Raw genomic sequence first — 23827 nt, 5'->3', positions numbered from 1 at the left:
CTAGTACGCTAATGTGTCTTATGCTTGTTGTTATGTGTCAGTGACAATCTGTGGTTATTGCTTCCTGTTTCGATGTCCCTTAAGTGTCTTTGTGTCATTTCTCCAGTAAGCACATTTTATTTTAAAGCCTGTTTTTCACTGTCCGAAGTTGCCATTACACTTGGGCTCAATTCCAATCCGACTCCTGCACCGCTCAATTCCAGGATTAATGTACCTCCATGTGGAGTCACATCACACCTGCGGCTGCTGAAGGATCACTTAATTTAGTCAAAGAGTAGCAGGTTTGAGAAACAGCACCTTGCAATTATCATCTTCAGATGGTCATACCATTAATAGATGTCTCGTTAAGATTATGTTCAGCACTTACTGGCAAATGCAGCTATTCAAAAAAAAAAAAAACAAAAAATTGTAAAAGACAGATATGCAACACATACAAGCTTGCATCTGTGCAGGCCTCCAAAAACAAAAACCAACTGCACATAGGTCAACATGGATGGCACGGTACATGGGTCGAATGCTGAATGGTTTGACAGTTGACCAAAACGGGAAGGGAGTGAAAAAGGAGTTAACTATAAAATGGAGAAGTTCATAAAAATATCTTTTAATTGCTTTTAACTGTCACTTTCACTTTCTTTTTATGTTATAACTTTATTATAACTTTAATTTTTCTCTGTAGCAGGCAACAGCAACACAAGCAAGAGTAGCCCATGCGGTTGATTGTTTGTGATGCTGCTCTCTGATGATAGTAAACAGTAACAACAACATGTAAATGACAATCTGTAAAGTTGTGTGTTGCACTATCAACTATGCACCACAACTATGGTGTACTCTTCTAAATAGGTTTTCATAAAAACAAAAAATATCCTCCAGAGAATATAACAAAATAAATACTGCATGGTTTACAATAGCTAATATACTACGCTCAACAACCTTTTCAGATATTCATTTATTTATACTTTTGTCTTTGTGTATATATCTTTCTGTAGGGGAAGAATATGAATCATTTGTCTTATTCAGTGAGTAACATGTAGCACGAGACCTATTATCTATAATTTTGACATTTAATAATGTTCAATCCGGTCGTTAAGTCTGACGTCACTAGCTGTGTCTGGGCCTAAACTCCGCTGCAGGTCCATATATCAAACAATATCTATGGCATTACTGAGAGTTGAAAAACTGTCTAAAGTCTTTCATCTTTAATAAAATAATCAGCGTTCTGCTCTACCAGGTGTAACAATTGAGTTTAACATCCAGGCATCTATGAAAACGGAATTTATGACATTTAAGTTAGAAGTTAGCAGGAAGTTAGCTCGCTAGCTTCTATCTAAATACAATATAGCATGTCCTGACTGCGGGGTTTTGGAAACAAATTAAAACGTACAGCTCTGTTATCACTTCCAAGATAAATGAAGACAGAAAACTAAACAGCAGTGACGTTTGTAGGGTTACTGAAGTTTGGCTGGCAGGTATATAATGATGTGCTACATGACCGCTAGCGACACAGCTATGTTAGCATAATATAAACAAGCTAACTTTTTTTCCCACTCAATAAAAGTTAACGTGAGTGTTCTCGGTGGTCAGGAACAAATGTAATCGCATGGCAGGATGCTGTAAAATACGGAGCCCCGCAGGGGACATGGGAGAAAAAAAAATTAAGACGGACTTTTGCGAGATCTCGCAAAACTAACTCGGGATCTCGCAAAAGTTTTAGACACATTCTTCCCGTTAGCTAACTAACAGGAGGTCGAGACCTACTACAGCCGGGAGGAACACCGCTTTCCAGGCACATCGGGCCTTGACCTCCCGGTCGGCTTCGAGCCAGCGTCCGAAGAATGCGGCTAAAACGTTTGCAAGATCTCGCAAAAGTTTTGCTAGATCCCGAGTTTGTTTTGCGAGATCCCGAGTTTGTTTTGCGAGATCTCGCAAAACTTTTGCGAAAGTCCGTCTTAATTTTTTTTTCTCCCATGTCCCCTGCGGGGCTCCGTAGTAAAAGGACCAAACTTCAGCCAGGAGAACAACTGAGATAATCCATCCACAATACGAGGTTAGTCATTCATATACTGCTGCATGGGCTGGGCTGTAGTTACATCATAAGGTTTTAAAAACTGAGCTTAAATAAATAATTAGCGGTAATAAAAGCCGAGGGAGGTCAACAGTAATCATTGACTGTTTTAGGAGCTTTTTTAGATTAAATAGAAGAAAATACAAAACATTAAACATGTTAACAACACAAAAGCCATATTAAACGCAGACTACTTTAGGCCCGGAAGTAGGATTCGTCATGTCATCACTTAACGACCGGATAATGGTTCAGTGATGTTTTTTTTATTTTTTTTTTTATTTGATTGTTCTTCTGGATACAGACTAATTTCCTTCTTTTTCACACATAATCCCCCAACTGTTTTAATCTCTCTGCAACCATACAGTACACATTGTTCTTATACGCATTTCTACATGTCTGGAATGTATGGTATGTATATCTGGTATGTGTGTGTCTGTCTCTGCACATCCTCTCGGGCTACGACTGTCAAATAAAGGCACAAAACAGAAATAGAAAATGAAATCTTGACTTGGAGGAGTGGGACAGGTGGAACTAATAACTTTAACGACAGCTCTGTTCCATTTAAGTGTCCGACTAAGCCGCTGCAATGAGCCATGCAAGACAAAACTAATTTGGTAGCAGCCTTCACTAATGTTATCAATTTTTTGCTCTAACATTTCAGAATGTCTGCTGTGAAATGTTGTGATAAAGTGTCTTCTTAGATTGCGACTGACAGCAAGAGCCTGGATGCATGACGGCCTTAACACGCGTTTTACAAGCCAAATTCTAAAATAAAGCCTCGTGGTTTTTAAAGGGTGTAAATCTATTTGTGGAGACAGAAAGTTTGCTTTACTCACTGTCGCCCACATCATTTGGCAGCAGAGCCTCAACATCATGTGTGTACCATAGCCTGCAATCATGACAGCGCCCACTTGGATTTCTTTTCTTTTTTTTCTTTTGGTGCCTGCTGGAAATAGCAATATGTATAGATAGAAAAGTGAACATACACGAATGTTAACCTATTTAGTTTAGTCTTTTAATTGAGCAGCGAAACTCAATTTCTCAATTAATGTAAAACAGAACAAGCTAAATTTAGCTATGGGTTTTTACTGAAGCAAGAAAAATGGATGAATAGGTAAAATACCATCATACTGACTTTAGTTTTATTCCTATATTAAAGTAGTCAATACTTTTTTTTTTTTTTTTTTTTTTTACTGGATTGTCATAAAAAAATATTTCTAAAGATTCAGGCGAGATTTTTTTGCAAAAGACCAAAGGATGTGATGCTTCTGTTTGTTGTGTCCAACAGCAGCTAACGGTAGCTTGGAAATTGAGTCATAAGTCAACAAACAACAGCTCCCAGCACAAGAACTGCAGCACAAACTATACATAAGGACACAAAAGCCAGCAAGCTAAGGTCAGAAAGTTTACTTCTACATTTAGATAAGATATACGAGGAAATTTGTCCATGTCTGCAGAGAAGCTAATGTTGGCTAAAACTAGCATGTTTTTCCACCATCGTCTTCTTGATGTCCTAAAAGCAGATATTCTCCCCTTTGGAAACTTGCTTGATTAAAATTTAGAAAATGGACTTAATTCAGGTAACATCTAATAAAACTTTATATCACTCAGCCCATAAACTCATTAGAAAAGTATCTCCTGAGGTCCGGTTATCAGTGCATTTTGTTATTATTGCAGGCTTATGATTGGCCAGCAGTTGACCTGTTCTTTCAGTTTAAAAACTACTGTCTCAGGTCCCAGTCCCCAGGTTTCATGAGCACTTTTTTAATGGAAACAGGAAAGTAAACCTTTGTTGGTAAAAATTAATATTAAAGTCATGGGGTAGCTCTCCTTTGCTTGTTCTCTCTTAAAACATTCCTCACTGCGTTTCACCATGCAACATTCTTTAACTTGGGTTTGGGTGTTTTGTCTTTGGGATAAACCATTTTTTTTCCCCTGAGGGGTGGCTGGGTCTCAGATTTGGGTTCCATGCATTGCCAACGTTATCAATACCTAAATCCTACCTGAGTGGATATAGCTAGATTGCTACTTACTTTAATTTTACTAACATGATCCATGATGCTAACTTACTAACTTATTTATCAAATGAATATAATTTTACACATGACATACATCGTGTGGCAGCTTTAAACCGAGTGATGGGTCTTCCAGCCCGAAGATTGGTGGATCAGTCCTCAACTCTTCCAGTCTGCATGCTAAAATATATATAAGTGTTTGTTTGTGTGCGTGTGCATGCGTGTGTGAATGTTAGATGAAAGATAAAAGTGCTGTATGAATGAGTGTGTGACTGAGCGAAAGCACTTTGAGTGCTCACCTAAGTAGAAAGGTGCTATATTTGCTATTTACATCTCATCATTGTCTGGTTAATGCAAGCTAGCATACTACAAATGTAAGTTCACTCGAGGGCCACAGGCATCATTAATGGTTTCCTGAGGTTACACGGAGCTCCTTTTTAATATGCATGTTAACTCCACATGGTTTTAACAGCTTGCATATTTGTAAGTATATAATAACTTCTGAAACCTACAGGGGATCTTCCAGAATGGGCTTAGTGCAAACACATGAGATTCATGTCTCACGAACACACACACACACACACACCTCCTCAGTTAATGGGAAGGAGGACTCAGCCAGCTGGTGGAGCCCACACTCACACCATACACACAAACACAGACACCTAATCCCCCGTTCGATTTGTCACCCCTCCAAATCCTATTCATCCAACTTCCTATTCACTGCTGTAGAGCCACTACAGCGGAGTGTCTCCATCAGCCTCTCATCTTTGTTCTACGTCTCAATAGTTTGAGCCTCACAGCCAGTGTGATATACCGAGAAGCTGAACACATTCCCTGCACTGGAAAAAATAAAAAAAATAAAAATGCCCGGCTGAGTCATCTAATCAGATGTTGAGCTTCAAAGACATTGTTTTCTAAAAATAGTTTCACTTGAAATAAATATTTATTTTGATAAACTGTCTCATGTTTACTACTGAGCATTTGATGGTATCAGGACTGCTCTATGTGCGTTTTAAGAATCCAAGAAATGTAAAGCTAATGAAGTGATTAAAAAAAAAAGATGTGATTTTTGTGGGAGGTTGTGTTTTCACAACTTTTACTTAAATAATTTATTTACAGAGGATTTAAAGAGATTTTTGGTGCCAACAGTGTCAGTGAAGGTGAAAATCACAAGTTAATAAAGGACAGTATGCTATAAATAGTCTTTTTAACAGCGGCTATAAGAAGTGTATACAGGGCATAAGCATACACACAAAAATAATGATATCGTGCATAACTTGAACTTCTGTTGTTCAGCAAAAACAAAAAGAGTAATTTTAGCAAAGGCAGCAGCTCTGCCGCTTAAAATGTAGCCGCTTCCAAACTAAGCGCTGTCTTCACAAACTACTTAACACTAATCTTAGGCCACCGTATGTGCACTGAGACAGTCTCGGCCTGGAGGCTAATCATATGCTGGTACACACTGTTGGGGGTACTGACCAATAGCAGGGCTGCATAGAAACTGAGAATGAACTCTGGTGACCTCATATTATCACACCAGGTCACCCAATAAATGCCTTAATAGGTGTGATTAGAGGCCCAGGTTTAAAGACAGACACACGGGGAAACACAAAGCACTAATAAACCTCATTCACATTTTCATTAGCTGTTGCTTAAACAAATCCAGTGTGGATGTCCTTTGAGAGCTACAGTGCTGTGAAAAAAAGTGTTTGCCTATTTATTTATTTTTGTACATTTTTCACACTTACATGTTTTAAATCTTCAAGCAAATGTTAACACTAGACAGAGATAACCGGATTGATTATTGTAGCTTTTAAATGACGATTTCAGTTAAGGGTAAACTTTTTATCCTGTGTGAAAAAGCAATTGCCTGCTAAACTAACAATTGCTTGTATGATCTTGTCAGCAAGAACTGCAACTGGCAAGAATCTTTTTAATCACTGAGGAAGAATTTTGGCCCATTCTTCTCTTGAGAAATATTTAAATTCAGCCAAATTGGATGGTTTTGAGCATGAGCGGCCTGTTTAAGATCGTGCCAAAGCATTTTACTCTTACATCTCTTTTTAGAGCCATTCAGATGTGGACTTGTTGGAGTGTTTCGAATCATTGTTGGATCACTCCTGCCGGGTATGAACTAATGATCGGACATTCTCCTTCAAGATTTTCTGCAGAATTCATTCATGGTTCAGTCACTTATGACAATTCGTCCAGGTCCTGAAGCAGCAAAGCAGCCTTGGACCATCACACTACCACCGCCATGGTTGACTGTTGCTATCACAGTCTTTTTATGAAGTGCTGTGTTAGCGTTACACCATATATACCAGGACACAAACCTCCCAAAATCACTTTTGCCTCATCAGTCCACAGAATCTTGAGTATCAATTTTTGCCAAATGTGAGACGAACCATTGTGTTCTTTTTGGTCGGCAACTGTTCTTGCTCTTGTACTCTCCCATCTACTCCATTTTTGTCCAGTCTCTCTCTCTTTTTATTTTACTTTTTTACTGTTGAACTGTGAACACTGACCTTAAATGAGGAAAGGGAGGCCTGCACTTCTGGAGATGTTGTTCTGGGTTCTTTTGTGACCTCCTTGATGACGTGGTCTCGGGGTCATTTTGGTAGGTCACTCACTCCTGGGAAGGTTCACCACGCTTCCAAGTTTTCTCCATTTGTTCATAATGCCTCTCACTGTGGTTAACTGGAGTCTCAATGTCTTACAAGAGGCTTTGTAACCCTTTTCAGATTAATAGACGTCAGTGACATCGTTTCTCAGCTGTTTCTTTAGATCACGCCTTGACATTTTGCTTTTTAAAATCTTTTAGTCTGTTTCACTTTGTCAAACACTTTCTATTCAAGTGATTTCATGATTCATTAGGTCTAGCAGTACTCAGGACTGTGTGTCGCAAGTGAAACTGAACTTTCTAACAAATGAAGTTAATGTCAGTTCATTCATGATTTAACACGGGGGTCAGTTACAATTTCAGACAGAACCAAGTAAGTTTCATACCTTTTTGCCCCTAATAAGTCAAATAATTATTTGAATCCTGTATTTATTCTGGTTATCTGTCTGATAAGAAACTTTGTTTGATATTAAACATGTGCAAAATATGTATTTAAGAAAAGGGAGGGAGAGAGAGAGAGAAGAGAAAAAATCTCAAAAAGGGCAAATAGTTTTTCACAGAGCTTTTCTGTTGAAGTCAAAACAGTAATCAGTGATTAAAATAAAGCAACAGTCCTTAAAACCTTTAACCATTTTTTTAAATCCACATTTAAAAAAACCCCACCAAACAAAAACAGGATTTAAATTTTTCCTTTTTCTTAAAAACATCCCCACTCCTATTGTTGATTTCAGAAGTACCAACTGGGGATATCACAGATTTGCAGCTCCACCATGTGGATACAATTAGCATTACACTTTAAGTGTTAAATATCAACATCAAGGCTATACGATGTTGTTTAAAAATATTCCAGAAAGCACTAACAGACCAGATAGTGCCATAGAGTGAATGTATATATGATTAAATATAAAGCCTGTGTGTCTCACACAGAAGCTATAGAACATTTCAGTAACAACACATAGTCCTGAATTAGGTCAAAAGTGGTTTTCATCTTTTAAAACCAAAGAACAGGTCTGAACAAAGTGGTGCAGTAGCAGAAAACATGTTCAGTTAAAAAACATGTTGCATCACCTCTCCATAGAGGCCATTTTCACTCAGCAGTCAGACATCTGACACTTATCTAATGTGTGGGAAACTCTGACCACCATATAGCAGACTATATATAAACTCGCGAAACTCTGAATTTGCTGAACTAAACCTGTGGTGTTGAACCTGCAATGGCTCTTTTCCCCTCTTTGTTTGCCATTGTAATACAATTTAAATGTACAGTGTAAGCATCACTATGGTATTCATACCCTTTACGTATGCAGTTTATTTGCCCATCTGTTGTATAGCGCAAGTGTAGCATTCAGTCTTTTTTTACTTCTGCTTCTGGTGTGTGCCAGATCAGAATGTGGCTGATTTTAAAAACTCCACTCTGTAGATCAGACAGCTGATGGGCAGGTATACCTGAAAAGCATCTGCCTGCTGTACTGATGGGTAACAACATGACAAGACGCTGAATTCTGTGGCTTTATGTTAGCAAACTGTCAGTTAAAATTATGAATTATAGCTACCTTAATTTTTGCATTCTGGTATTATTATTTGTATTTTTTTAGACTCTGTTAGAGTAGCTTTGCTTGATTCTCAGCTCTAAATGTGTATTTATCTATTTTTTGGCCTTGTGCAGCTCTTAAGCTCACCAACTGTACTTTACTTCCTCTCCCTTTAAGCCAACCTTATTCTTTTTGGCCGACTCCCTTAAACCAGAAGGTTTGCAGAGAAGATGTGTTGGGCTTTTGTGCTCACCATCAAATCTCTGTGGTGCAATTGGGAGCTTATTCTGCTTATCCAATTCAGGGTCATGGGGGCGCCTGTCCCAGCTGTCTTAGGGCGAGAGGTGGGGTACACCCCGGACAGGTTGCCAGTTTGTTGCAGAGCTAAAACACACAGACAGACAACCAGTCACACTTAAGTTGCCCATAGGTAACAGGGTAGAATTATCAGTTAACCTAACCCCACTATTTGCATGACTTTAGACTGTGAGAGGAAGCCAGAGTACCTTCATTGACCAATACTAAGAACGATAAGAAATTCCAAAGAACTCAGTGGAGATCAAGTTAGCAAGAACTCTTGTCTCATTTCTAAAAAAAAATGGCAGATTCCAAAACCTATGAACGCTGTACCAGTCAAGTATGGTGGTAGTAGTGTTATGCTCTGGAGCTCTTTTGCTGCCACTGGTACTGATTCATTGGACAAAATTGATGGAATAATAATAAAGGACTGCCTCCTCCTTCAATTTCACCTTAAATCAAAAGCTAAGTAGTTAAAACTTGGACACAACTTGCTGTTCCAACAGAACAATGATCCTAAACACACATCAGAACTAGCTTTAGAATAGAAAAATAAGGCTAACATTAAGCTTCCAAAGGCCTGTCCTCAACGCTAAACTTTTATAATATCACTGTTCCAATTCACAGCAGACCAAAATGACACTTACATGAAATATCTCGGTTCTCCTGATGGACATTGCTCCACTGCTTCAGTGCTGAGTTTTGTGTTCCTTTGCATTAGTTTAGGCTATAAATGCTGTATGCTATGTGGCATTGGTTAACGCTACCTACTTGCACCTAAATAAAGTAAAAATAAAATAATAAGAAAATCTCTTCATCGTTCACTGTGATCTAACTAATCTGAGAATCAAAGCTTTTGTAAATTGAATTCACTTATTGGTTCATTGTTTTTCTTAAAGATGTAAAGTTGCTGTCCAGTAATATATCTTTGCATGTCTGGCAAGTGTTAAACTAAACCAGAAATGTGTTTAGTGTGTCTCACTGAATAGTTCTGCTCCCACATGCATCATGTGTGCAGAAGTGGGTGTGTTTGCAGCCAGTAGAGGGAGGTGGAGTTTCATATTTAGACACAAGAATAACATGCCCCAACGCTGATACAGAAGTTTACATCGAATGTGTATGTTGGGACATTTTAAATGAAATCTTTCAGCATCAAGACACAGAAACGTCCTCTGCTGTTAACCACAACATCTACAAAAGGGCATTTCTTCTTCTCCCTGTGGAGAACCAGTTTGTCCCCTACTGTTGGTGTTTAACACCCAACTTTGTCTGTTGGCTTCCATTACCCAGCAAACAATTTAAAGTTCAGAGAAGACCTCACATAGTTGGAAGATGTATTAACAGCACTAACATAAGGTGATATGTTTGTGCATCCTTTACTGCGGGCCAATACCTTATTTTCATTGGGCACCCTTGATCTCTTTATTTCCCAGATCTTTATTTTCTCCTTCATTAATTTTCCATCTTTTCTCATTCTCTTGATTTCTGTGCTTTGACTAGCAAATGATCGACTTTCATCTCATTTATCTTTTCTTTTTTTAACCCAAGGCTCATTTTTAATGTCCCTTTCCTGCTTCTCCTCCTTTACTTGCTTTTTTTCACTTTCCCTCTTGGTCTTTTCTCATACCTTCCTTTCACCATCACTTACTTTTCAATTCACTGACTGCTTGCCATCAATTCTTCTGCCTTACTCTTGGACCCATCTTCTTCTCCCTTCCTCACTTTTTTTCATCAGATATTTAATCTGACTCATCGATACAAGCACACTCCGAGTCTTTATTTCCTGCCTTTACTCCTTTTTGAGATGTCTCTTCCACGGTGCTGCCAAAGCTGTTCCTCACCTTCCTCTCATTCTCTCCAGCTTGTGACTCATCCACTCTCCTGTGTTATTTTTTCCCCTCGGTGTGCATCGGTGTTGATGCTGGTAGAAATTTATTAGCACGGGATGTGCGAATAGCTGATGTCGTGCAGATAAATCCAGATGCTCCAACTCACAGCTTGTGAACAGAATTGGCACACAGGACAGAAAATTACAGCACTTTGTTCAGGATTAATGGCTCATGCTGTAAAATGTTTAATGCCATAGCGAGTAATTTTAAATAATGAGCAATGGGTGTGTTCACTTAGTGATGCCCAAACGCTGCACAGCACTGCAAACTGGTGTTTAATTGCATTATTTTAAAGCTCAGAGTAAAGACAAACCTCCCTTTTTGTTTCTCTGCCGTAATTTTTCTGGAAGCATTCCTCAGCGATTTTGGTCCACATCGACATGGTAGCGCCACATTTGCTGCAGATCTGTTGGCTTCACATTCCCAGATCTTCCACCAGTCCCCAAAGGCGCTCTGCTGAACTGAGATCTTGTCATGCTCAAGAAACCAACTTGAAATGATTTGAGCTTTGTGACATGGTGCATTAAGAAGCCATCAGGCCGTGTTGTCATATGGATTTGGACATGATCAGAAGCCATATTTAGGTAGGCTGTGGTGCTTAAGCGATACACCATTACACCAACAACAACCTGAACCATTGATACAAGGCAGGATGGATGGTGCTTTTATATTATTTCTACCAAATTATGACCCCACCATCTAAATATTACAGCAGCAACTGAGACTCATTAGACCAGACAATGTTTTCCAGTCTTCTATTGTTTAACTTTAGTAAATCTGTATGAATTGTAGCCTCAGTTTCCTTACCTTTGCTGACAGGAGTGGCACCTTGTGGTCTTCTGCTGTACCCCATCTGCTTCAGTGTTTGACATCTTGTGTGTTCAGAGATGCTCTTCTGCATACTAACAAGTGTTTGTTTGGCTTACGTTTGCCTACCAATCAGCTCAAAGCAGTCTGGCCACTTCTCCTCTGAGGTCTCAAGAAGACATTTTTGTGCAGACAACGGTCTCTCACTGGATTATTCCGTTTTTCAGAGCAGTTTCTGTAAACACTAGAGATGGACGTGTGGGGAAAATCCCAGTAGATCAGCAGTTTCTGAAATATTCAGACCGTCAGGCACCAACAACCATGCCACATTCAAAGTCCCTTAACTTGGACTTCTTCCTTATTTTGGTGCATGGTTTGAACTAGACCATGATTACTGACATGCCAGAATGAACTGAGTCACTGTTATGGGATTGGCTGATTAGATATATGGATTAACTAGCAGTTGAATAGCTGTACCTTATAAATTCTTGTATTTGTTGCATTTTAAATATATTTCTAGTTTGTGTGGCTCAGCCAGGCCTTTTTTATTAAAGCATTTGGATTTGACTGGAACTTTATGGAAAATAAAGATATATCATATTTTAAAAATAAGAAGTTCTGCCAGATTTAACAGGTGAATCAAATGTATGATATTTAAATTTGAACTTCACACTATGTTGCTTTGGCCTGAATGGTTGAATCTCAAACTTATAATGAATTTAATATGAGAAAATGATAGTTTTTGGGTTTTTTTGTATACAATAGCTATCCTACCCTTCCTGAATGAGTGGGACCAAACAATAAAAAATGAACCTTTAGCACTTTACTTTGTATTTATTCTTATTCTATTTTTGACCTCTCATGTCTTGTCTCTGTTTGCAATCCAACCCTCTTCATCCATTTGCAAGTGCCTTTGTGTCGTCTTCAAACAGCCAGGGCATCAAATGTAACTGCTAAGTGTTTGCAGAGCATTGAAAGCCACCCAAGAATATAGACTCTTTCCCTTTCTGGCAGCAAACTCTTAGTCTGGTTTCATTTAAGCTACCAGCTTGAAATGGGCTACTTCACCATAGCAACAAAGATATGGACTCATTTCAACAGACACTTGTCTGTAAGGACACTTAAGTGTAATGAATGTACTGTTTTGTATAGATTTAATTTAGAACTTTAACTATTTATCTATGGGGAACGTTCTTGTATGCTCTATTTTGTCAGGTATTTTTCAAGGGAAACATCTTTGGGTGCACGGCTTCACCTAGAGTGGCTCCAGGTGAAGAGTGTTGTTCACCTTCAGGAAGTTAAATTGGAAAAAAAAATCTTCAGCAAAGAACTACTGTTGTCCTGGTTACATGTTATCAATAACAATGCAAAAAGAAAGAAAAAAGAAAATCAGTGAGTACAGTGAACTAAGCATGTCTTTCATCTGCATCATGCAGCATGGCCAGCTGTGACTCCCACATGAGCTTTTGCTGCGAGCTTGTTCCTCTGGCGGAGGCTCTTATTATGAGGCTTGGAGATCTGCTGTGGTCTGGCTCACATTTTCCGCAAATACACAACAGCACAGAGAGAATCGACAGCACAGTGACAACATGCTGTGAGGTCCTTACTGTTACTGCAGATGGCTGATGTTGGCGGTCTCCTGAGTGGGACAGTAAATTTCGAGCATGTTCCTATTTACTGTTATTTCAGTATTCAGTTATGCATGACTTATTCTGCATTTCTAAGCAGATAATCTTTATTCCTGGCGTGCGTCAGCTGTCAGTTCGACACCCTTTGCGTGGCTACTTAGAGCATGTGCTGGCACGGTGTGATGCTCGGGCCGGGATTAATAAACGCTGTCATATTCATTTCGTTTCACTATGATTTATAGTGCCAGTTCAAAGCAACCATCTTCTCAATCTCTTATGAGGAGCACTTGGTGAGAATGGGGAGGAAGAACTCCCTTTTAACAGAAAGAATCATTAGTGAGGGCACGCCATCTTCCACGTGAAAAGTGAAGATAATTAATAGAAACACAAAGATATGGACTTGATTTCAGTAAAAGCTGCTGTGCAGTAGCTTGAGGCTAGCTTTGCAGTCTCTGCATTTTTGTCCTACTAGTTTGCTGGTTTGGCTACACTGGTCCACCAATTAGGTCCAAATTGAAATATCATAGAGCCAAGTAAAATTTGTAGCCTGCATTCAAGTTACTTTGCTTGATCTAATTCCAGCTCGAGGCTAAGTGTGTGGATTTCATTTAACGTCCACTTTTATTGGGAGAAATTGTAATGATTTTATTTAACTCCTGACTTTTGCTCAAATTCTAATATTAGGTACATTTTTCAGTTATGATTATCTTAAAAATGACTGATTTAATTTTGTGAATTGATAAGCTAATGATAGCATGCTAGCTATTAAACGTTATATTGCCCAACACCTTTTCTCTTCTGTCCAGGTAGCATTAAGCTCCAACAGCTGCTACCATGGTTACAGACTGCTAACTATGTTCATTCTCAAAGTCGCTTTAAAAACCATTTTAAATGAAAAAGCATATTTTGTTTTATGTTCCTTTTTACTGTTTAAAAAAAAAAATAAAATACAAACCTCGCCAGAAGCTTTTAATCTCAGGCTGAACTGGTTTTGGCACTGGTGCAATAGAATAAGTACAACCAAGCATTAATTTTAACAAAAAAGAATAAACTTATAAAATTATATTTTACAACATAATAAAATAAAGTCTGTATTTTTTAATAAAGTATACAAGACTTTGATCCCATTGAAGTCTAAGATGACGAAAAGCCAGAAATCTTATCTTCTCCTTTGAGTACACAGTGTCTCGGGTAGGGATGGTTACAGCACCGGTTCTGACATAAACGGTAGTAACCAGACTGAAAAGCAGCGCACATTTTGGTGCTTTATTTCCCCTGAGATGTCACACACTTTGGATTCTAGCCAATCATTTTACCTTTGCAAGCGTAGTAGGTGGGCCCAGGTACATACTTTCTTTTAGAGCAGAGCTACAGATTAAAAATGCCCAAGGCGAAGTGGTCAAAAGTCTGCTGTACTTCACAGCAAAAGATGCAAACTCAGCAGCCTGCAACAAGTGCTTTAAGTTGATACTGTGCAAAGGAGGTAACACCTCAAATCTGATGAAACACCTGGCGATGCATAGCGGGGGGTTTTTAAGCCAAGAAGTGCACCGTATTTGATAGTTTGCTGCAAGACCGAGCACATCTTCTGCGGGTGTGGTGCCTGTTATCGGACCCGGAGTTAGCAACATCCCCCAAGAACCCGAAGAGTACAGTCCTGGCTCCTAGCCCTGCCAGTGTAGCAGAAATGAAGACTGATGATGATGCAGCAACAGTCGTTCTTCTCTGAGTGAGTAGCTTAATGTTGTTCGAGTGTAATTTACGTTGAGTAGGCTAACCACGTTATTAAATTAATGCATGTAAGGTGAACTTGCAAACATCATCATAGCTACATGCGGCTGTCTTCTTGTTTGATGGCAGATACTCCCTTCACCCTGGCCAAAAAGGCTAAAATGACCAAAGAAAAAGTGGAAAACAGCTAAACATGGGAGGTTTTTGGACAAAGTTTGTGTTTTTTCCATTGTTTAAGCACTGCTTCCAGCCAAGAGTGATACCATATCTACCTCTATAGCTGCAGAAAAAGATAACATTGTTATCTTTTTACAAAAAACAGCTAAAAATGAGAGGTTTTAGGACAAGTTTGTGTTTTCCATTCTTTAAGCACCGGTTCAAGCACTGGTTCAAGTACAGTTTAAGCACCGGCACCATTTCAAAAGTACCGGTTTGGCACTGGTATTGGATAAAACCTAAACGATACCCATCCCTAGTCTCGGGGTACTAAAGGATGATAAAGTCTGCATTAGGCTGTTGCTTCTTGGAGTGTTAGCCAAAAGATCATGGTTTAAAAACTTTGGTTTAAACTTATTACTAGCTGGCTCATTCCCCTTTTAGCTGTTTTTAAACTTTCATTTATTACTTCATTATGTCTGGGCACAAACAACTCCTCCTCCTCCTCACTATTTCCATCACCAAGTATGGGATGGCATCATCAGACATCATATGCATGTCTGTGAGATGTCAGCAGTTTTAGAAACTTGGGTTTTGATCTTCTGTCTGGGATGAGAATAAGCTGTTTGCTGTCATAAATGTTTTTTTGTTTGTTTTTCCTGTAGTTTGTGTTTCTTTTTGTTAAATCAAGTTGCAGACATGCATATGTGTGTTCCATTGCGCCTGCCCCCTTCCTAACCCACCTTGGTAGACTTTGGGGCGCCATTCACGTGGCTTTTTCAGTCTTGCTGACCACTCAAAGCGCTTCAGGCTACAGGTCACATTTAGCCATAAATTAATACAGCTCTTTATTCTGTGCACTTAAGGCACTCTATCTAACATGAGACATGGGAGGGTCATCAGCTAATGCAGCTTACCTGGGGATGCTATAAAAAGAACTGGCAAATGTCTCAACCTTCACAGCACATATGACGCACATTGATTTACTGCTCAAATTGCTGACTTCCATGCTTCATTTCTTTTCCATGTGCCTTATACTGGACCCCCATTAAACTTCTAACATTTCAAAAAATATATTCTACATAAGAAAATTCTTTGTCATTATTGACTGACTGGTTTGCTGCTTAGTTATCCTGCAAACTGCAGACCCCCGACTGTTCCTTCCTTACAGCTCTCCCTGCGGGAAACCGCTGATTCAGCTGGGTGGGGACGACAAAGCTACACATGACAAACAGAGAAATATACAAGTACAAACACTAGAAAATTGCAGATAAAAAAACTTGTTTGGCCAGTCACCAGTTCGGAAACAAATCATGTTTAATGAGTTATTTTCTCCATCACCCACTCACTTCTCAGGGGTCAAAGTTTATTTGTGGTGATTGGTATCATAGCAACATTGGAAAGCCCCCCCTGTACACGGTCGTGTTATTTCCTGCGATTGGTTCAGCTTCACTCTCCTCTGGCAAACTATGTGAGAAGTGAAGAATTTTAAAAAATCCACTAACATGGAACTGACCATTCTCTTCCACTGACCTTATCTGACACATGCAGTCATGAGAGACTTTTTATTTTCATGCTCACTGAATATTAATAGTTTTCACACTCCACCCAAAAAAACCAGCACAGACAGTTTTGCTTGTAAAGCATTAGTATGATATACATTTTCCACAAGCCATTCTATATTATTTTACTCCGTATTACTATATTCCTTTGTTCACATTCATCTAAAGACAGGTGGTATCTACTGAGAATAGATCTACAAACATATGAGGCGTGGTCATTAAATGTCAAGACTAAGGCTTTTGCTCAGTTCCTTTTCCCTTCAAAATATTCCTCTTCTGCAACTAAACACCGCTGCACTCTGATCTTCCCCTGATCAGAGTTGTGCAGTGGGTAATTTCCTTCTCATTTAAAAGTCCCCTTGAGTACAAAAAAGAAAGTTGGTTGGCTGTAGATCAGAATTTGAACAGGAGGGAGGCGACTCAAGTACTGCAATGCATCTCTCAGCCAAAAAAACTGCTTCACTGGGAGCTCTGTGCTGGTGCATTATCCTGAAAAAGGATGAAATCATTTCCCCCCAGCTGTGGCCTCTTTTTTTTCTGGCCCTTTTTCTCAAAGTTATAGAACCTGTTTGTAGTGATTGGACAAAATGACTCTTTGAAGCTGTTGTTCACTCACCTAAAATACTGTTTGGTCAGCTCTGTCAGGGCCCAAACTGCATCATAACAGAGAGGAACCATGCAAACAAAACTGGGTTGGAGTAGGATACTCACAGCGTCCTCTATTAATCTCTTGGACTCGGCCTTGTCAGGATATCATACATGCTGCAGAGCATTCCACAATACAAAAGTAAAAACGTGAAGAATGTGCTCTGATATATTAATTAAGACATGAATGATACGTCTTTTTTTCATGTCCCTGAATGTGATTTTTAATTTTAGCCTCAGATGCACTGATCCATCCATCCACTTGTTTTGCACATTTTTACCTTTTATTTTTTATATTTTTTAGAACTATATTATAAATTAAATTTAGAAAAATTGGTTATGTTTAGAAAGACGTGACAGTTTGGGTTAAAATAGAGAGATTATGATTATTTTTTTTTAAACCTGTTTTACTAATTGCCATGATGTCACATCCCTGCTTTGTCATGATATCATACATGCTGCAGAACTTCCTGTTTAAATACTTTAGTTTCAAAGTCATGCTGGTACCAAACAGGGAATAATGTGTGTCAATAAACATAGACTATTATGATTATGACTGTTATTATTTCTATTAAATATAAAGTTCTAAAAATGTTACATTTGATAATGTAACATGATATTATCTCAACTTTTGGTATAGTTGCATAAATAATATACTTTTTATTCATCTATAATTTTACCAAATAAAAGTTTCTGTGTGGTTTTGTTATCTTGTATCCATGTAACAAAGTCATAATGCCACCAGTCGGTAATGCTGCACTCATCTATTAACCCAATGTTAGCGTAATCTGTTTGTAAGGTAGCCTACCAGAGTTTCTTGTTCACCGATCAACCCACCAGCTCCCTTCTTGGCTTAAATAGGTCTCAAATTTGAGCCCCTCCCTCAGACAATACAGCCAAGTTGAAAAATGCCCAATTATCACCAATGAACATGCTTCGCACTTACCAAAACACAGTAAGTATGTGGAAAACTGAGACAAAATCACAAGAGGAAACAAATGTACGTGTGAAAAGTGGAATGAAAAGTCTGGGAAACAGATTGAAGGTTTGAGATTTGGTTATTATAGAGATGAGATGTTCTGTGTGGTGGAAGACGTTTGAAAGTGCTTGAATGATTGCTCATCTCTTTTAATTAGTGAGCGAGTTTAGCCTTCGCCAACAAATGTGCAAAGGTGACAGAGTGTTGCACAGTGCATGGTATTGGCCTTGTTCTTTTTAAATAACCACTGTTTCCATAATGACTGACAAGTTTAGTAGTGTCATAAGCTATCTCACACATAAAGTATATACAAAGGATAATACTCCTTCGAAAGAAAGACCTGCTACCATCAGAGTGAACCAAGCATAAATTACAAGCTCAACTTCCAATTTTAGCTTTTAAAAAATTCAGCCCCAAATTTCCCTTTGGTTGCTGCACAATTTTGTTTCTTCCTTCCTTCCAAACCAGAACTTACCCACAGCTGAAGTTTTCAGAGATTGTAAAAGTCTCCACATTTATAAGTCACAACTAATTCAATTAGGTAGTTCAGTTAAATCAGCCAACATAAAAAAAACCAAACATGCTGCAAAACCAGTTTACTGGTTGTTTCCCATAAAATAAACAAAATTAGAGCAATTTTTTAAAAAGTGACATTAAGGCATTTAGTTTAAACAGCATGAGTTCATAAAAACAGCAAATTACGTACAAAAACAGGATTTTCAGGTGCTACTGTTAAAATGAGGTGTAGAAGGAGACGGAGGCAGTTCTCAGTTCTCCCAGTTTACTTGAGTTCGTTATTGACTAATAAGGCATTTACAGCCATTTATAATGTGGATTTGGCTGCAAGCTTACTATATATTACTGGGCCATTACATGTGTAATCCGAGAGGTGCTGTGGTTTATTTCAAGTTCACCACATGCCTCATGCTGTATGCCATTACAGCTTTGGAATAAAACCTTACGCTCAGATAAGGCTGAACCTCTTGCCAGCAGTGATATCATGCATATTATGACATGGAAATAGTGTACAGAGTGTATCTAGTGTTTTTAGTCCCATGTTATTGATTTTTATGTCTCTTCATTTGGATGTTATTTCTATCCATAACGCTATAACTTAGAATCCAATGACTGGCCCAATGAGGTTTTTCAATTAATAGTTGTAAAAACTTGTAAACAATATTAAGCTGGAATCTGTGTTTCTAAATGAGTCTCATCCTCTCCAAGCTGGAAAAGAAGAAATTAGACGTTTGTTTCTCAGTTATATATTTCATATGTTGTTGGCATGACATCCACAGGAAGCAGCTTACTCACTGTACAGTCCGTGGGAGGGTTGTGTCACTTAATCTAAATACCATTGTTCTTACATCTTCTCCCCCGCAGAACAGGCCTGATTCCTGAAGCATATTAAGAAGGAACAGCTCAAACAAACTGTGAATCATATGTGAAAACCATCAGGACAATGCTGGCAAGAGTCCACCTCTTCGTAGGCTTGATATGGTTTCCAAATGCCTCTCACGGGAGCTGAAATGACCATTTTTGGTCAAAAAGGTGCAATGTTTATTTTGCCCTGAAGGCCCGTTCAAAGCGATAACAACCAAATTCAAACCAGAAGACCTGTGGAAATCGATGCAGGAGCACAGGATGAGATATAATGAAAAACTTCACAAGATGTGGCCTGTTGAGGTTGTTCCCCCTGTGAGAGGATGTGGGGTGAAGGAGGGGGAGAAGGTAAAAGAGAGTCAGAAAGAAAGAGGAGAAGGCACATGACAAAAAGTTTGATGCAGCTTTTTGAATCAAACTGTGACTGTTGTGGTCCCTGTGGTATCCATCAGATTCCTAATGCCATTTTCTCCCTCTGCCCTCCATGTTTTCTGTCATTATCTTTAATATTACTCTTCATGTCTAAGTTCTACTGCTAACAGTCTGAAGCCTAGTTTTTCTCATTCATCTCATTATGATTTTACTTCCTGCCTTTGTTCTTTTCCCTCCTTTGTGATTCCTCAGTGTTTCGTTACTTCCACCTGCCACTCATTCCCACCCACGTCTCATCACCAGTTACGACCGACATGTGTATATGAAGACCTGTCTTTCCCTTGTCTGTTTGTGCTCTGTGTGCCGTGTCAGTTTTGCCTGCCTATGTGTCTGCATTACCAGCACATTTACATCCTCACATCTTCAGTGAGTGCAGCTTTGCCAAAGCCACTAAAGATATAAGATATAAAGAGTCCTTTGGCATTTGTGATGTGATGCATGAATAAGAGTAATCGGTCATTTCTGATGCATCATTTGTCAGTAAGCAGGGTTACTGTTGTGTTAACCCAAACCAAAATCTTACCATTTTACTTACCATTGCAATGCAAGACTCTCGAGACTGGTGTATGAAAGACCTTGAAACTGCTGAACTTCCCCCCGAAAACCCCACTGTAGAATCAGGTGACTGTAATAACTAGTAATTAAACATGAATATCGTGTTACACATGAATTCAAATCTACTCTGTGTGGTCTTCAGTGACCCAGATGTTCCTGTTGTAATGCTTTCACAAGTTGTATAATAATAATAATAATAATAACTAAGCTGCCCACTGTGTTGCATTGTATTTAGAGTTGGGTGAAGAGGCGCACGATGATGAGATGACACAGTAGTCTCCTTGATTTGACTGATTTTTGGCCTTTTGAAGGAATTTTGTTGCTGTCACAAAGGTCTCAGTACAGTTTCAGAAGCCTCCCCAGCTCCCAAGGAGCAACATTAAGAGGAAACACTAGTAAATCAGGATATTGGCCTTTGGGGCACAGAGGATGTTCCTGAGCCTGGCCTCTCTCTGTGGACCTAGGTGTTTTAAATGGAAGGCTTGTCTTCTCTTTTTGCAAAGCAGGCCTCGGGAAGGAAGCGTGGACCAGTGTTGTGCTGTGCTTCTGCAGTGCCTAAAATATTCACTTCTTTAAATGTTCCTTATCTTCAAAAGTCAGAGTTCATAGTTAAGTATAAATGATGCACAACTTAAAATAAATATAAACTCCTTCTGTCGTTTGTTCCATTTATATTTCCTGCATTGTCAGTAATTTTTTGAGCCACCTTGAAATTTAAACATATTGCAAAATTACACATGCTACATCTGGTTTAAAAACAAGAAAACAAAGGAAACAATCTTCTAGTGAGCCATTGAGCAAAGATTGGAATCCATTATTCAGCTTAAGCCAACCACCCGCATGAAATGTAATTTGCATGTATAATAATGCTAACAAAAAGGAATGCAGAGCAGGAAAAAAGATCTTTCGCTGGCACAAAGGAGCCAACAGAGCAGAGCTCACTGAGCAACAAAAGGACTGTTGCTGCAAATATCTCATTCATGGTTGTTTTCCAGAGGTGTTCAGTGTACTGAGAAATGTGAATGTACCATCATGGTTTACTTTTTGCCACCCTGAAACAAATGAGTTACATATAGTTACAATACTGAATGGCTAAATATCAAGGTGAAAAATGAGAGTCAGTTTGAAAAGACTGTGTTATCCAGGTTAAAGTGTCTGTGAAAGTTTAGTTGGGTACAGTGGTTGTTTAAGTAGAACGGTTGCTAAAATGTCACTGCTAATACTGGATTCCATTTCAAATTGAAAGCTGGAAATTTTGAGTTTCCAGTCAGGATTTTTAACTGGAACAAAGGGAGTTTTAACTGACCCTCAGGTCAGACCTGACTTTGCAATCCAAGATGGCAACAAGGGACATAAACGGTTGCAAAACTGCAGATGTCTGTACTACCACTGTTGTGTGACTCACAACACACAGGCTATGTTTGGAAATGTGTTTGGAAATATGCTGCAGTGGAAGATCAGGACATGCTTTAAGAGCAAAAAAACAGGCACTGCATTAGACTTACAGATTACTAGTAATGGCTTAATGGCTCTACCTTGCTAGGGAGCAAAACAAAGCCTGTTTTTTCATTTACTAGTACTTAGAAGGTAGTCAACTCAGATATTATGTCACTCTCCAGCTCTGACATCTGAGTTAAAAGTGCATTAATCTGCAAAACTGTCGTTTTTCTAATGGCCACTTGAGGCTGATTCCAATAGCAAGTCTGTTCCTTATTGACTCAAAGGTTAAAATATCTAACTTTAGAGTATTAAAAAAGCATGTTTAGAGGCTATGACATTTTCTTTTCACCATTATGTTTCATTTTTTACCTTCATAATCACTTTATGGGTATTTTGTTTATTATTGGGGTTTTTTTGTAGCTGACTCTTATGGATAATGGAGTCAGAGCCATGGCATGATTTAAGTGACAGATGAAGGCAATTAGCATTTCACCCATTTCGACTTGGTCTGATCTCAACTGACTGAAGTTGCTGAACTGAACCTTGAGGTTGTGTTTTTCCATCTGTGCCCTCTGGATTATTATTTTTAACTCATTATTGATAACTAATAAGTGATTTGAGTTTTGATTGAGTTTTTAGTCAATTTAGCTGTAACAAGCTTAAATTTGTGTCTGTGCATTGCACCAGTACAGTATATGGATACAGTTTGGTATATGGCTCCAAAGGAACAGTATCAAAGTAGCCATAATGCTAACAAAAAGGTGTAGTTCAAAACCAGTAGATGACATCAAGGTGATGTGGTATCCATCTTTTACACTGACTATATGTTTAGCATGTATGCCACCTTGATTTAACCACTTAAGCCCCACGCCCCCGGTACCGGGGGCAAAAAGGAGGAGATCACGTTTAATCGGTTATAACGCGGGTTGAGAAATATAAGTCCCAGACATGTGTGGTATCCACAGAAACCTCTGAATCTCAGCTAAAATGTCATATAAACCATTTCTACAACCACCAAACACACCAAAAACAAGCCGTGATTAAACGAGCAGTTACGTAAATGCACAGAAGTCCGCTAAACAAACAAAACCGAACCAGAAATTCTTCAGACTTCGTGTAACCGGCTAAAGATGGGCTGGTTAGCTTCCAGGGCTATCACTGACTCCACACACCAAGTTTCACCACGATCAGACCAAAATTCACTGAATGAGCCGCAAAAGAAGACCACAAAAACACACAGCGGCACAAATGCGCTAAGACAGAGATTGGCTTACCGTCCCGATTTCCTCCGGTATTTTCGCCGGTAGCCGGTAGCCACGTGACTAACAGTAGTTGCCATGCCTACCTAGCCGCATCAGAGCAGTTTTCCGTCAACAACCTCCATTTTAGACCCACCTACAGACACGTGACTGGACAGACGCTACATGCAGTAAATTTGGGCCCATGTGGGTTTTGGCATCACAACGTCTGATTGGTTGAAGTGACGTGAACGTGGCATCATTACTATGAATCTATTGGCTCAAACAATTAAAAAGAGGTGTCAATCATGCAAATTGACCAAAAGAAACCAAAGTTACAGCCCCTCGGAGTCAAAGGAGCTTGCAAAGAAAAGCGTCTGGACTTCTTTAAGTTACTTGAAGACGTTTCACCTCTCATCCGAGAGGCTTCTTCAGTTCTAAGGTCAAATGGTGGGGAGTCCCAGATATAAACCTAGTGGGAGTTTCCCCCCACAGAGGGACAAAAGGACCCCCTGATGATCCTCTAATTGCCTGAGCCAAGGTGTGGAACTGGGTGTGGCTCCCAATCAGCCAGAGTTTCGGGTGAGTTCATTGTGAAACCTGGCCCCACCTTATCATGCGAATTCCTGAGGTCAGATGGCCCAGGATGTGAGTGGGCGTTAAGGCGTCTGGGAAGGGATCTCAAAACTGGTTTATAGATGGCAGAGAGTTGGTGTCGTAAACCACCGCCTCTGTTCAAAGATGGTCGCTCACAGTGGACATAGATGGCTTCTTTCACTCCTCTTTCAAACCATCTGTCCTCTATGTCCAAAATGTGAACATTGGCATCCTCGAAAGAGTGTCCTTTATCCTTAAGATG

The sequence above is a fragment of the Neolamprologus multifasciatus genome, chromosome 9, assembly GCF_963576455.1.
Source record: "Neolamprologus multifasciatus chromosome 9, fNeoMul1.2, whole genome shotgun sequence".
Lineage (NCBI taxonomy): Eukaryota > Metazoa > Chordata > Actinopteri > Cichliformes > Cichlidae > Neolamprologus > Neolamprologus multifasciatus.
This window is presented reverse-complemented; position numbering follows the sequence as displayed.